General features: G+C 43.8%; 1 pseudogene; it reads left to right on the forward strand.

Annotated features, from left to right (window-relative positions):
- Positions 1 to 11,740: 11,740 nt before the first annotated feature.
- LOC144783203 (calponin-3 pseudogene) lies at positions 11,741 to 12,250 on the forward strand (annotated as a pseudogene).
- Positions 12,251 to 15,103: the final 2,853 nt, after the last annotated feature.

Here is a 15,103-nt window from a genome sequence, read left to right on the forward strand (position 1 = left end):
GTATTTCAGTATCCACGGGTGTGGTGGTTCTCCAACCTTCTAGGTTCCTAAGGGTTTCCTCGTAATCGACTGAGAAGGGTCCTTAACACTAAAACTGTAACCGCAACTCTCCCATTGATTTGTACATAGCACGCTGTTGTGTTCTCACACTGCACCCATCCTCTGTGGGGCCCCTACTTAGTCACCATGGGTGGTTCCTTGGGCTCCCAGTAATTCTACAACATGTAGACACTTTTTTGACTCGAGTCGTGGTTCTTATACCACTATTTTAGTATATGGTGTGGTCTCCCCATAGAGCCCACTGTGTATTAGTGCTACTTACGTTTGTTTCTGTGCTACAGTATTGCGAGCTTTGTGTTTATCTGCTTGTAGCAGATACTGTGAGGCATTTAAGGTGTGTTATAATAATAAATACATCTTTTTATAACTACTGTGTTGTTCTCCTTTCATTAAATCCATACATTAAGGTTGCATTCTGGTAAAACAGGGTGCTTAACATTCCTTCAAGACTAAGCCTGAAGGCTTCTCTCCACAGCTACCACTTGAACAGCATTCTAAGGTTATCTTTGACCTCTTAAATCACCATAAGGGCTGTTTGGACCGGTGCAAGGTGGCCACTTTAATTAGTGGTACAAAAGGGGGGTGGTGGTGATGGACGGAGCATCCGAACCAATCAAACACTCACACCCAGTCAAAAGATCTGGGTTTGATCCATCACCGTTCTTTAGCCCACTCTGCCACCCCAGTTCAGACATGGCTATATGCAAATCAGTCAGACCCTGTGCCTCATGGGAACAGTCCAGCCCGAACTGCCAAGCCATGCCTTCCCTGGACCGGAAACAAGCTTCCGAGGACCGGTTTCTGGCATTACAGCCGTCTTCAGCCGGCTTGCTTGAATCCAGTGGCAAAGTGAGCAAGGGACTCACGTCTGAGCATACCCTGCCACACTTGTGGTGGCCAAAGCGGTACAAAAGGGGGGTGGTGATGGACGGAGCATCCAAACCAATCAAACACTCACACCCAGTCAAAAGATCTGGGTTTGATCCATCACGTTCTTTAGCCCACTCTGCCATGCCAGTTCAGACATGGCTATATGCAAATCAGTCTGACCCTGTGCCTCATGGGAACAGTCCAGCCCGAACTGCCAAGCCATGCCTTCCCTGGACCGGAAACAAGCTTCCGAGGACCGGTTTCTCGCATTACAGCCGTCTTCAGCCCGGCTTGCTTGAATCCAGTGGCAAAGTGAGCAAGGGACACTTTAATTAGTGGACAGCATATACCAGGCCAACTTCTCACAGTCATACTAGACTTTATTTTCCTACCTTGTTTCAAGTGGTAGTTAGGCTTATAAGATAAAATAAGTAAACTTCCCATTCTATCCCATGGGAACAGATAGCCTTGCAATAGTGAAAACAACATTTCTATCAGTATTTCACTATCAGGACATGCCACACACACCAGGGCATATCGTACCTTTCACATAAACTGCACCCTGCCCACAGGGGTACCTTGGGCCTACCTTAGGGGTTAATAACATGTAAGAAAAGGGAAGGTTAGGGCCTGGCAAGTACACATACCAGGTCAACATGGCAGTACCAGACTTCACACAGGCTCTGCAATGGCAGGTATGAGTTAGATTTACAGGCCGCTTAGGTGGGTGGCACAATAAGTGCTGTAGCCCACTAGCAGCATTTGATTTACAGGCCCTGGGCACGCACAGTGCACTGTATGAGGGACTGACTAGTAAATCAAAAATGCCAATCATGGAATCACCAAGACATATCAATAATTTACAGGGAGAGCATATGCACTTTAGCACTGATCAGCAGTGGTAATGTGCCCAGAGTCATAAATCCAACAAAAACCAGTCCGAAACAGGAGGCTAAAAAGCAAAAAAATCTAGGGATAAACCCTCTGAAAAAAACAGGTCTAACACCACATTGTTAGACCTGACTTTTTCAGAGGGTATATGCATCTGGGTAACAATCTGCATAGAACTTTATAGACACAGGCTTGGATATATGAAGGGCCACATGCCATTGGTAGGTTTCTATTACATGGTCTAGGTTAAAGTGTTTCAGGTATGTCCATATGTCATCCTTGGAGAAGTTTCCAACAGGTCTGTTCATTTGGAGATAGCTAGCCACACTCTCTCTATGTCCTGACCACTGTTCCCAATAAGGTGCGCTCGTGGGTGCGCTCAACCCCTCTCTACCCGCGAGCGCGCACTCCCGTGTGTGAAGTGCTCGCACACAAATTGCATCCCGAGAAACAGTTCGCGCCGCCACATTAAAAAGCGAGTGACGCGAAAAACAGGCACTCCCTGGATGCGGTTTTGCCCGCGTGTGTCAAGAGTGCAGGTAAGGCTTGCTTGAGTCTTGCTGTTTTTTTGGCACGTTGCTAGGCAGATTGTGGGCTTTTGTTTAAGTATTCATGGAAATCACGGCTCATTCACGAGCTGTGAGAATACTTAATCAAAAGCCCACAATCTTCCCCGCACAGCAGTTTACTAACAAAAGAGCACAGCAAGTTTAAAAACACAGCGTGTACTTTCAGAAAGTACATGCTGTGTTTTTAAATTTGCTGTACTCTTGTTTGTAAAGCGCTGCTGCGAGACAGAGTGTGTGCTTTTGTTTAAGTACTCATGTTAATCATAGCTCGTGAAGGGGCTGTGATTAACATAAATACTTGGAAAACAAGTAGGAGAGTAAGGAGTTGTGTCCGTGAACGTCGGACGGGAAATACTCCTGATTCCCTGGTCAAGGATCAAAAGAACAAAATGGAGGAGTACTACCCGATGAGGGTATGTGAAGGCTCTTGTCTGAACTCAGGAAGAATTGTTCCTTTGTTAGGAAACCCCTCACTCACCACCTAGTGGTGACTTGCTTCATCATCGGGGCCCACCCAAGTGGCCTAGCGTCACTTGGGTGTGCTTCAACACCTGCAACTGCAGTGGAGCTGGTAGTGAAGTGTGGGGTGCATACAAAAAAGAATGTGAGTGTTAAAAATTGTCCTGGTATTCTTTTGTATAGAGTTTTAATAAAAAAGATACTGGACAAAATTAAAAGATAAGGTTGAGATAGTAGTGGGGAAGTTACGGCCCACTTATCTCTGTTTTATGTGTTGGTCGACATGTTTCTACCATAAGGGGAAAATCCCCGGTATTCCTCAGGACCAAAACAAGGAAGTGGGTGGTATGTGCCCCCTAAAAGACACACCCAGACCTAAATCCTTGGACAGCCAGAAGAAAAATCAGCTTCTGGGACGCACACCTAAAATAGAGGGTGCTTTAAAACCTGTGGGGAAGGAAAGAAAAGAATAAAATAATTACTATCCTGTTACGTAGTGCAGTGCTAGAGTGCAGGATTCGTGCAATTATTCTGGCTTCCCACAGTGGTGTTTGACATAGTGCCTTCATCGAAGCAGAGCGTGTCTACATGTGTTGTGCAAACGTGCTCTTAGCTATGGAGATAAAATATCTATGGAATAAGGTCTGATTGTAGCCTTAGTGCGTGCTATATAGGGAAGAGACATGCTGGCATCAAAGTCAGGGGTGCACTATGTAGGAGTGCTCATATTGTGTACCGCCGTGGATTGAATAATGTGCCAGCTAGGTAACATTTAATTACTTTTGTATGACCTGATCATGGTTTGTGGTCAACAGAAAAAAACAAACTGGACTGACAAACATACACAACATAGAGTAATTCACAACTAAAGATATGGCAGACTGATGGAAACAGGGCTTACAATGCTGTAGCTCAACTCGAGCTGCATCAAGCAGGAGGGGGGCGCTATGCCGGTAACAACATAGTCTAAGGAGAAAAAGATATGTTGATAGTAAGGGGGGTTCCCTGTTAGGCACTGGCGATGACCTCCGTTGTTGGTCCTGTCTGTAAGGAAAGAAAACAATAACTTACAGTTGTCAGGGCGAGATCAGGCGGTTCACCTACTTCCCCGTGCTCGCTGCTCGGTAGGAATGAGTCAGCGTGGGCGTGGTGTTTAAAAAGCGTATGGTCGCTTCCGGTGGAGCCAGGGAGAGTATGGGAGCCTGTGAGGGACAAGGGTAGGCATGGTTACTCGCAGAAGCCGCGCATGCGTGGTAGCGCGAGCCTTACTGCTGGTGGTGGGCGAGGGAGTCGCTCGGCACCGTAATAAGAGTGTTCACGGGGTTGGCAAGGCAACGGCAAGGCGCTGCGCCTGCGCAGAAGAAATGTAAACACTGGTGGTCCGGGAGTAGCGGAGTATGCCGCCCGGCGCCGAGTGTTTGGGCAATGAGAAAGTTCAAGGGGTAGGCATGGCAACAGCAATGCGCTGCGCCTGCGCAGAGGAAATGTAAACACTGTAGGGTCAGGGAATCTCCTTTGTAACTTGCCGGAGATGTCACAGGGGATTTATAAACGGACTGAAGAGGTGTCTTCAGTCTGTAGGGTCTATTGCTCAAGGGCATGGTGGGTGAAAAAACGGTGCTTAGGCCATGGGGAACTAGTTGGGTTTAGCATGGTACTTCAAACGTTGGTTGATAGTTAAGATAGAAAAGGAAAAGTGTCCTACAGCCATGGGTGTGATCGTATCTGTGGGAGATAATGTCCAGACAGAGAAGATGGTTCATCTCAGCACAGAGTTCCATGGGATATTATCATTAAGCCCATGGATATGAGTGGAAAGTCTATATATCCATCTCTGTTCCTTTTCAAATAGGCGGGCCTGGATATTGGGGCCCGCTTGCAGCTGTTCGATGACCGTCCACTTCATGTCGTTTGTAGTGTGGTGGGCCGTTAGAAAATGATCTGTGAGTTTTGTCACGTTCTTTTTACATCTTATTGTACTCCTGTGTTCACAGATTCGTTGTTTGATTTTTCGCGTTGTCATGCCGACGTACGGTTTGCCACAGGTGCAGGTGATAAGATAAATCACATTGGAGCTGTTGCAATTAGTATGGGATCTCTGCTCCCATGTCTTTCCTGGTTCCAAGTTGATGGTCTTGGTATTTGCAGTGAGGTGGCATACGCTGCAATCCCCACAGCGTGAATGTCCAGTGACTGGTGGTAAACCCCAAATCTGGGTCAGTGTTGGTTCGTTGGTGTTGTGATTGTTTTTGGGTCTAGTGTTCACCAAGGTATTTTTTAGACTGTTCGCTTTTTTGTACGAAAAAAGTGGTTTTTCCCAATGGAATGATCCAGAGTTGATGATTGACCAATGTTTTTTGATACTTTTACTCACTTCATTGGAAATGACATTGTAGGTCGTGACACATGTCAGAGGAATGTTCTCAGTGTCTTTTACAACTTCCTCAAGGAGTGCTTGGCGTGGTTGGTTCCTTGCCCGTTGTCGGCATTTTTTAGTGATCTTGGTGGGGTATCCACGCTGAGACAGTTTGGTGGACAGGTCATCTGCTTGTTCTTTGAAGTCCTGGAGATTGGTACAGTTCCTCCGTAATCTAAGGTATTGGCCATAGGGGAGGTTCTCCCGTAGGGGCCGCGGATGGAAGCTTTCAAACCTAAGAAGGTTATTCTTGGCCGTAGGTTTGAAATGAGTCTTAGTGGTCAAGGTGTCCTGTTTTTTTTGGATTTCAATGTCTAAGAAGATCATTTTTTCTTTATCTATGCTGTGAGTAAAGTGTAGATGTGGGTCCCGTGCATTGATCCAGGTGATAAAGGTTGTTAGTATCTCCTGGGGGCCCTTCCAGATTGCCAGCACGTCGTCAATGTAACGGCGCCAGAACACCAGGTTTCCAAGATAAGGGTTGTTGGGCGAAAGTATGTGTTGTGTTTCAAAATCAAAAACATAGAGTCCGGCTATGCTGGGAGCAAAAACACTGCCCATTGATGTGCCCCCTATTTGGAGGTACAGGGATCCCTCAAATTCAAAGAAATTCCTTTTGAGAGCCAGGGTGGCACAGTCAATGATGAAGTTGACGGGTGTTCTGTGTTCCCATGTGGTTTTTTCCAGAGTTTCTTTCAGTACTCTGATGGTGGCGTCTTGGGGAATGTTGGTATAGAGACTCTCTATATCCAGACTGATCAATATCATGTCTTCCTCCATTTTTATGGTTTCCAAGATGGTAAGGAGGTTTTTTGTATCTTTCAAATAGGTTGCAGTCCCTTGTACAATTGGTTTCAAAAAGTAGTCGCAAAATCTCGACAATGGTTCGAGGAGTGAGCCTATTCCAGATACTATTGGTCTCCCAGGAGGAGGGTTTTTGTTCTTGTGTTTTTTAGGGACTATATAAAAATACGGTATTTTCTCTTCAGTCTTGGTCAGATAGTCCGCTTCCTGTTTGGATATTTTGCCTCTGTATTCTGCTTCTTCCACCAAGCTCATTATTTCTCTTTTCAGGTCATCTGTGGGATTCTCGGTGAGGGGGAGGTAATTGTTCCTGTCCTCTAACAATCGTCTGCATTCTTGTTGGTAATCGGTGGTATTCATGATCACTAGCCCCCCGCCTTTGTCGGCTGGTTTTATGACGATTGTGTCATCCCTCTTAAGGTCTGATAGAGCTCTTCTCTCTGCTCCACTGATATTCTGATAGCGTTTGGGGATTCTTGTGGACTCTATGTCTTTAAACACTGCTTGTTCAAATGTGTTTATCTCCACAGGAACGGTGTGTGGTGGTGGAACAAAAGTTGACTTAGTCTTTAAGCCGGTTTCATTAGGTATTTCCTCCGTGTTTTCTTTGTTGGTTTTCTCAAAGAACGCTTTGAGTTTTAATTTTCTGAAGAATCCTGCTAGTTCGCTGTGTAGTTTGAATCTATCAAGATTCGCAGTTGGGACAAATCCCAGTCCTTTGTTGAGGACCTTTTTTTCAATGTCTGTTAGGACATGTGACGATAGGTTGGTCACTAGGTCCTCATGTTGCTGGGGCCCGCTTTGTTGGATGCGGTTTTGTTCCTGGTGTTGCTGCTCACCATGTCCTCTTCCTCCCAATGGACGGTGTTGCCCCTTTTGTTGCGTCCTCTCCCGCGCCTGCCTCTGTTCTGAAAAGGAGGGCGGTATTGGTTTTGTTGAAATGGATATTGCTGGAAGGGGGGTTGCCATCCGTACATGGGAAATTGTTGTGGTTGTTGATATGGATTGAAAGGGGGTTGATTATATTGTGGCCACTGGTAATTGCCTTGGTAGCCACCTCTCTTTTTCTGCAATAGACCCTACAGACTGAAGACACCTCTTCAGTCCGTTTATAAATCCCCCGTGACATCTCCGGCAAGTTACAAAGGAGATTCCCTGACCCTACAGTGTTTACATTTCCTCTGCGCAGGCGCAGCGCATTGCTGTTGCCATGCCTACCCCTTGAACTTTCTCATTGCCCAAACACTCGGCGCCGGGCGGCATACTCCGCTACTCCCGGACCACCAGTGTTTACATTTCTTCTGCGCAGGCGCAGCGCCTTGCCGTTGCCTTGCCAACCCCGTGAACACTCTTATTACGGTGCCGAGCGACTCCCTCGCCCACCACCAGCAGTAAGCCTCGCGCTACCACGCATGCGCGGCTTCTGCGAGTAACCATGCCTACCCTTGTCCCTCACAGGCTCCCATACTCTCCCTGGCTCCACCGGAAGCGACCATACGCTTTTTAAACACCACGCCCACGCTGACTCATTCCTACCGAGCAGCGAGCACGGGGAAGTAGGTGAACCGCCTGATCTCGCCCTGACAACTGTAAGTTATTGTTTTCTTTCCTTACAGACAGGACCAACAACGGAGGTCATCGCCAGTGCCTAACAGGGAACCCCCCTTACTATCAACATATCTTTTTCTCCTTAGACTATGTTGTTACCGGCATAGCGCCCCCCTCCTGCTTGATGCAGCTCGAGTTGAGCTACAGCATTGTAAGCCCTGTTTCCATCAGTCTGCCATATCTTTAGTTGTGAATTACTCTATGTTGTGTATGTTTGTCAGTCCAGTTTGTTTTTTTCTGTTGACCACAAACCATGATCAGGTCATACAAAAGTAATTAAATGTTACCTAGCTGGCACATTATTCAATCCACGGCGGTACACAATATGAGCACTCCTACATAGTGCACCCCTGACTTTGATGCCAGCATGTCTCTTCCCTATATAGCACGCACTAAGGCTACAATCAGACCTTATTCCATAGATATTTTATCTCCATAGCTAAGAGCACGTTTGCACAACACATGTAGACACGCTCTGCTTCGATGAAGGCACTATGTCAAACACCACTGTGGGAAGCCAGAATAATTGCACGAATCCTGCACTCTAGCACTGCACTACGTAACAGGATAGTAATTATTTTATTCTTTTCTTTTCCTTCCCCACAGGTTTTAAAGCACCCTCTATTTTAGGTGTGCGTCCCAGAAGCTGATTTTTCTTCTGGCTGTCCAAGGATTTAGGTCTGGGTGTGTCTTTTAGGGGGCACATACCACCCACTTCCTTGTTTTGGTCCTGAGGAATACCGGGGATTTTCCCCTTATGGTAGAAACATGTCGACCAACACATAAAACAGAGATAAGTGGGCCGTAACTTCCCCACTACTATCTCAACCTTATCTTTTAATTTTGTCCAGTATCTTTTTTATTAAAACTCTATACAAAAGAATACCAGGACAATTTTTAACACTCACATTCTTTTTTGTATGCACCCCACACTTCACTACCAGCTCCACTGCAGTTGCAGGTGTTGAAGCACACCCAAGTGACGCTAGGCCACTTGGGTGGGCCCCGATGATGAAGCAAGTCACCACTAGGTGGTGAGTGAGGGGTTTCCTAACAAAGGAACAATTCTTCCTGAGTTCAGACAAGAGCCTTCACATACCCTCATCGGGTAGTACTCCTCCATTAACATAAATACTTCATCATCAAATTGCCTTTTCTGTTTTTCTGAGAATTTCACACCAATGTCAACGGTCGTGTGGAAACCTTTAGTTTTGTGCCAAACTTGCTAGATGTCTCAATCAGTTGTGAAGATGGAAAACTTGTTACATCCCTGTACAAGAAGGAAACTGATAGAAATACCATTTTGCATTATAAAAGCTCGCACCCACAGTGCTTAAAACAAAACCTGCCGTATGGGCAACTACTACGGATCAGAAGAAACTGCACTGAGTTGGTTGACTTTGATATGCACGCAGATTCTTTTTGTAAGGAAATGGAAGGGAGGGGGTACCCTAGAAAATTATTAAAACACTCCAAGAAAAGAGCTAGATTCACCCCTAGGGAGACTCTATTGGAGAAAAAGATTAAATCTGATTTGGATAAGCTTGTTTTTGTGACAACCTTTGGTCCTCACACTAACAAGTTTAGACAAATTGTTTTAAGAAATTGGCACCTACTGGAGAACCTTGAATGCCCTATGTCAAAACCCATTTTCGCAATGAAAAAGAATTTAAGTGTTAGTCAGCAGCTAATACGGGCTGATAGCTATATCCCTAAACCAATAAGTAATCTGACAACACAATGGAACTTACCACCGATTACTGGACACCACAGATGTGGCAATTGTGTGGCCTGCCCGTCAACATTGGAGGGAGAGGTTTTTGACCATAATGGAATAACATGGAAACATACAAATTTTACAAATTGTAAAACTAAAAATGTGGTGTATGCAGTGCTATGCCCCTGTAATAAAATGTACATCGGCAAAACAAATCAACAAATAAACATCAGGATAACACAACATAGATCGAGAATAAAGAAGAGGGTGCAATCTGCCCCCATGGTTGAACATTTCTTGGCCCTTAATCACAATGAGAATCAATTCAAATGGACTATTTTGTCCGCAATTGAATCCAAACACCGTTCCCCTAGCATTGAAAGTGCTTTGTTACGTAAAGAAGCATACCTGATTATGAAATTCGACAGTATAAATCGAGGATTAAATTGTATGAGTGAGCTTAATAGAGTTTAACTTATATTGTCTTCATGACGCTGTGGGCCACCAATATGAGTTTTATTGAGGCCTTGCCAATGCTTTTATTAAAGTGACCTGGGGTGGTTTGCTCAATAGGAATACAATTCCCAGAATTCATTGCTTCTAATAGCGAGGAAGCTCCTCCCCCGCAACAATCACGTGTTGTTTTCAACCCGGTAAAGAAGCTAGGATAATGGAGGTAAGCTCTTGCTCCGATTGAGTACGAGTGATTCACTTTAAACGACCAAGAGAATTTGACAAAAGGTAAGCGCGATGTGGTTGTTGAAGAGAGGCCCGCGCACATACATTAGTCCAGCACACGTTGGGGGCATTGCAAGTAACGCATTGTATTTGCCCTCCTTTTAGAAATTGAACTGGTTCGGAATTGAACATCAAAAATTCGTGGCTTTGTGTCTGAACTGAAATCGACCTTAGCGTAAGTAGAACTGCTGCGAACGCCGGCTGGCGTTTGTACAACATAAAGGGTATAAACCGCTGATGTTCACTTTAAACCGCTTTTTACTTACGTAGAATTTGTGAACTCAAGCGCAACGCTCCCTGATACTGTACTTGAAGTCTTCAGACGAACACTTCTTAAGGTAATTTCCCTTTTTCTTGAGAAACAATAAACATAAGTTGAAGTTAGACTATAATTAAACGACTTAGTCCCTGCTATATTTTTTTGCAGAGTGGCGAGCACTGCATGAACTTACACTATAAGCCTTTAAACAGCGCTGTTGGAGGCCAGGTATGTTGGCTCACGTTTAGGTAAACACGATATTAAATTGTCAGATCGATTGGGAAGCGCATTACAATTTATTTTTATTTTTGGTTTTTTTCATAAACAGTTGGCTTGTATGACACGACTCATCCAGCCCTGATGAGTGTCCGGCAATATAAAAAACCAGGACTTGAAACGCGTCGGCCACTACAATAAGCGTAGTCTGATCATTGGACATTAAGAGCCTTTGTATAAATAAATTTACCACTTCACTTCAGGAACATTATGTGTCGTTTAAATGCGTAAAATGTGAATTTAAGTCACATACCACAACTGTTTTGTTTGTTTTTTTGCTATTTTTGTGATTTATTGCTGTTATACTTGCTTTGATTCATTAATTTTTTCCATTATTGTGAATAGTTTTTTGTCATTAATGTGAATTGATTTTTTGTGATAAATGTTTGTGACATTAATGATTTTATTGTTTAGAAGATTGTATATAATGAGATTGTCTGTTGAGTGGATTATGTGTTCTTTTTTGGAATCTAATGTAGTATGAAGAATAATTAAAACTAATCAGCCAAAATTGATGGCTAGGATAAATGCATTCATTTTCGTTTACTTCCATACATTAGTAGTTTTTTCTTAAAATATTGGAGGAGAGGGTACACATTGAGTTTCTCTTACTGTTTATAGGCCCTAACTTCCCTCCCTTACTCTATTGGGCCAAACCCCTTCCTTTTACAAAACTTGCCAGGGACACTAGAGAGGTCTGCACTTTGGTGATGTTGCCGTTCTCAAAGAGATCATTTGCTTCAAAGATATCATGAGGCTTCATTCCGTACACTTGGATTGCCCGAATTAAATTCCCAACGTTCTCCAACTGATGCCAATTTGCTTGGAGACAGTGTTTATCTTTTGTACAGATCCAGGCTGAAGTTGATTAATTAGGTGGTAAAGAACAACGCCATCTTTTAAGCCCAGGTGGAAATTCTCGACACTAGCCGCGCCAGTGACTTCTTCGATCCAAAGGCACAGATCCTCCTCAATTTTTGGGTCATACTTCAAGGCGATCTTGTTCTTGACCTCGGCGGACAGGCCATAGGTGGGCCCCTTGTTGAAGTTACTCATGCTTCTGCTGGTGCTGTAGAGCTGGGCGCAGTGCTCCGTTAGGCCTGGGGGTGATAACGGGCACCAATAAGTGCGCCAGTCAAGTAGGTATGACTGCCTATGAGACCCAATGACATCTTTACGACCCAAAGATGCAAATGAACAAACCATTTGACCAGACGACCATCAGTCTCCAGATAGGCACGAACAAAGGGGTGCGTCAGGCTGGCATGTCTGAACCGGGAACCAGGCGAGAGAGCTACGACAAGACGGGGATAATGCAACCACTGGACAACTTCACTGTTTCACTACAGATGGGCACCAACAAAGTAGCCTCCCAAAAAGGAATGAGTGTATATGGCCTTGGTCGGCAAGTGTATGACCTTAAGTACTATGCTGCACCCACAGAATCAGTCATTCACAACGGAAGCCAGGGGACAGGAACAAATGGATCTTAAATCAGTGAAATCCATTATCAGGCGGAGTACCCTGACGACTACCCAAGGGATTATCATGGCCAGTACAGCGACCAAGGCATTGATTATTAGATATGCATGGATTGATCAGTATTAGTTCTTATTTTATTCCATACACACTAGAACGCTTATCATATTCCAAGAAATATTGCATTCCATACATTCCCTGTTCCCGCCTCTTTTTATAAACCTATGGTTGCCTTTGGTGCTGCAAGGTATATTTTTTTTAGTCATCAGCATAATCAATAAATACATAAAAAGTAAAAGAAGAACATTTCGGCGGGTGAATTTTTTGTATAGCCAATTAAACGTTTTTTGTTCCTTTTTTTGCAACTGTTTCAATCTTTAAAATTAAAAAAAAAAAAAAAAAAAAAGAATACTTAAACAAAAGACCACAATCTTCCCCGCACTGGAGATATAGCTAGGGCCGGCTCTAGGGGAGAGAGGGGGTATGAGTGGGTGTCATTTGTGCAAGTATTTTGCTATTTAAAAAGCACCTGCTGCGGAGGAGTTCCTGGCCTCCAGCAATTATCAGGCCTCAATTAAAATGACAAAATAACTCTGGTGATTAATGTCTTTCTGGAAAGAGACAGAGTTTTGACTCATCCAAAGGTAGCGCAGTGGGTTAAATTGACTGCAGCTAAGAATTGAGCCAGTAACTGTCAAACAGCTGCGTGTACACTGCAAGTATTATGTTAGAGCTTTATGTTTTTTTACCCGGTCTTTCATCATCCTAATCTTGCCAAAAGGGCAATTTGGGTAGGAAACAATTCTTGTTATTAAAGAGAACCCCTAACACTGGTGTTACATTTTAAATTCTGAATTTATATAAGAACTCTTAAACTTTATTACCTACCAGCATCAATGACATGTTACTCCTACACTACACCTTGTAGTCCTGTCTAATGTAACATTTCCCACACACTGATTTACATACCTATGATTGTCTCTGTCCAATGTGTGTGTGATGTAAAGTGCTCTGACACCTTACAATGGTAAGAGTGGTGCTATTAAACTAAATGAATCAGAGAGACAGTTATTCTGGAGACTTGAGGGACACTGTTAAAGGGCGGTGGTGAGGGAATCCGTCGCAGAGGTGGTCATTGGGGGGGCGTTAACAAACATTGTCGCAAAGTACGCCACCAGTGCTAAAGCCGGCCATGGAGATAGCTTACCTGTTATACCTCTTTTTGGGCTCTCTCTTTAACTCTTCTCTGACTTCGGGCCTCTTTTCTTCTACCTTCAAATCAGCTGTTCTTCTTCTTTAACATAAGCAGCCTTATTTAGCTCCTAATGACATCTCTAATTTCCGACCTTTCTGCTACCTTGAAAAATTCTGGAATATATTGTGTTTTCTCAACTTTCACTTTCTCTTCAAGGTAATGACCTTCTTAACCCAGTTTAGAAGGGTTTTCGTCGTGGTCATTCACCAAAATACTCTTAACTTTCAGTTTCTAACTCAAAGCTTTGTGCTTGTCATCACAAACACTTTTCACTTATTCTTCTTCTTGACCTTTCTGCTGCTTTGACACAGCGGATCACTCTTTCCTTATGTACATGTTTGGTCTCTAGTACTGCTCTTAACTGGTTTCATTCTTCTCCTGCTTAGTGTCCTGGAAAAAATGGCATCCTCAGCAGGCAGATTGAGACAGATTGTGTGCTTTTATTTAAGTATTCATGTTAATCATCGCTCGTGAAGGGGCTGTGATTAACATGAATAGTTGTCTCGGGTGCTTGGTTCGAGTCATCTGGTCTTCTCATTGTACACTATTCCTTTAATTTCTGTAATTTATTCTTTTGACTTTCTCTTCCATTTCCATGCTGACAGCTCTCAAATCTGTTTCTGCTTTTCTTCCTTATCTGACATCCTTCTTGACCGTATTTATGCTTGTTAATCGACTGCTGAAAACTAGATTACTATATACTTTTAAAAAACGTAATAGTAAAGAAAATAAGATCCTCTTAGATCCTCTTATTTCCCGCTTCAGCTGCTATTACCATCCATTGTCCTATCGTTTTATATATATCAATATTCCTACTTTCTCCTCAGTTAGAAATCCTTGTGTTATGTTTAATTATTCTCTGACTTTCATAGAACAGTTGTGTTCTGTGGTCACGTCTTGCTGTTTACATCCCCATAATATCCAGAAAGTCAAATATTTTCTCCCCTTCTCCTCCATCCTCCTCCTGGTCCCATGCCTGGCCCTTTCTCGAATCAACTACTTTCCTTCTTTGTATGTTGAAGTCCATTAATCTCTAGCTCTCCCTACTCCAAAGCTACTTAAAATGTTTGTGTTCAGCTCCACGTTTCTCTTAACTATCTTACTCCAACTTCTTATTTAGCTCAGATTGTTTGTTCACTGCTTTCCTTCCAGCTTAGATTTTGTTATCTTTGTGTTATTTTCAAGGGTCTTCACTCTCTTGCCCCAGCTAACTTACTTGATGTCTCTGTGTACTCCAATTCTTTCTCTTAGTTTTGGTTCCACATCTATGTAGTTTCTATTCTAGTTGTTTCTTCGCGCTCTCACTTCTTCACATTGCCACCTCTAATCTGTTAAATAATTTTTCACTTTCTATTCTCTCTGCTCCTAGCCTTTCTGGTTCTAGGGCAGTTTCCAGTCCTTTCAGCTAGCTCCTGGCCCTTCAACATTGTAGCTCTGAGCACCTCCATGACCTGCAGGCTTGCCAGCATACCCACTCTCTACTGGGCCTCTGCAGGAGGGGATGCAATGGTAAGGGTGTGTTGACCCATAGTAAAGGGCAGACCTCTGTGAAAATGTTATGCACATGCAGCAGTGGCGCAAAAACCCTCTGATGATAGTCAATTGACGATGCGCGGGGGCCAGTTAGTTTTCAGCATAGCCGACTGGGTCAAAGGAAGTCTTCAAAGTGCAGCATTTTTGTAGACGGCTCACAAGTGCTCCA

This window comes from Lissotriton helveticus, chromosome 9, assembly GCF_964261635.1.
Source record: "Lissotriton helveticus chromosome 9, aLisHel1.1, whole genome shotgun sequence".
Classification (NCBI taxonomy): domain Eukaryota; kingdom Metazoa; phylum Chordata; class Amphibia; order Caudata; family Salamandridae; genus Lissotriton; species Lissotriton helveticus.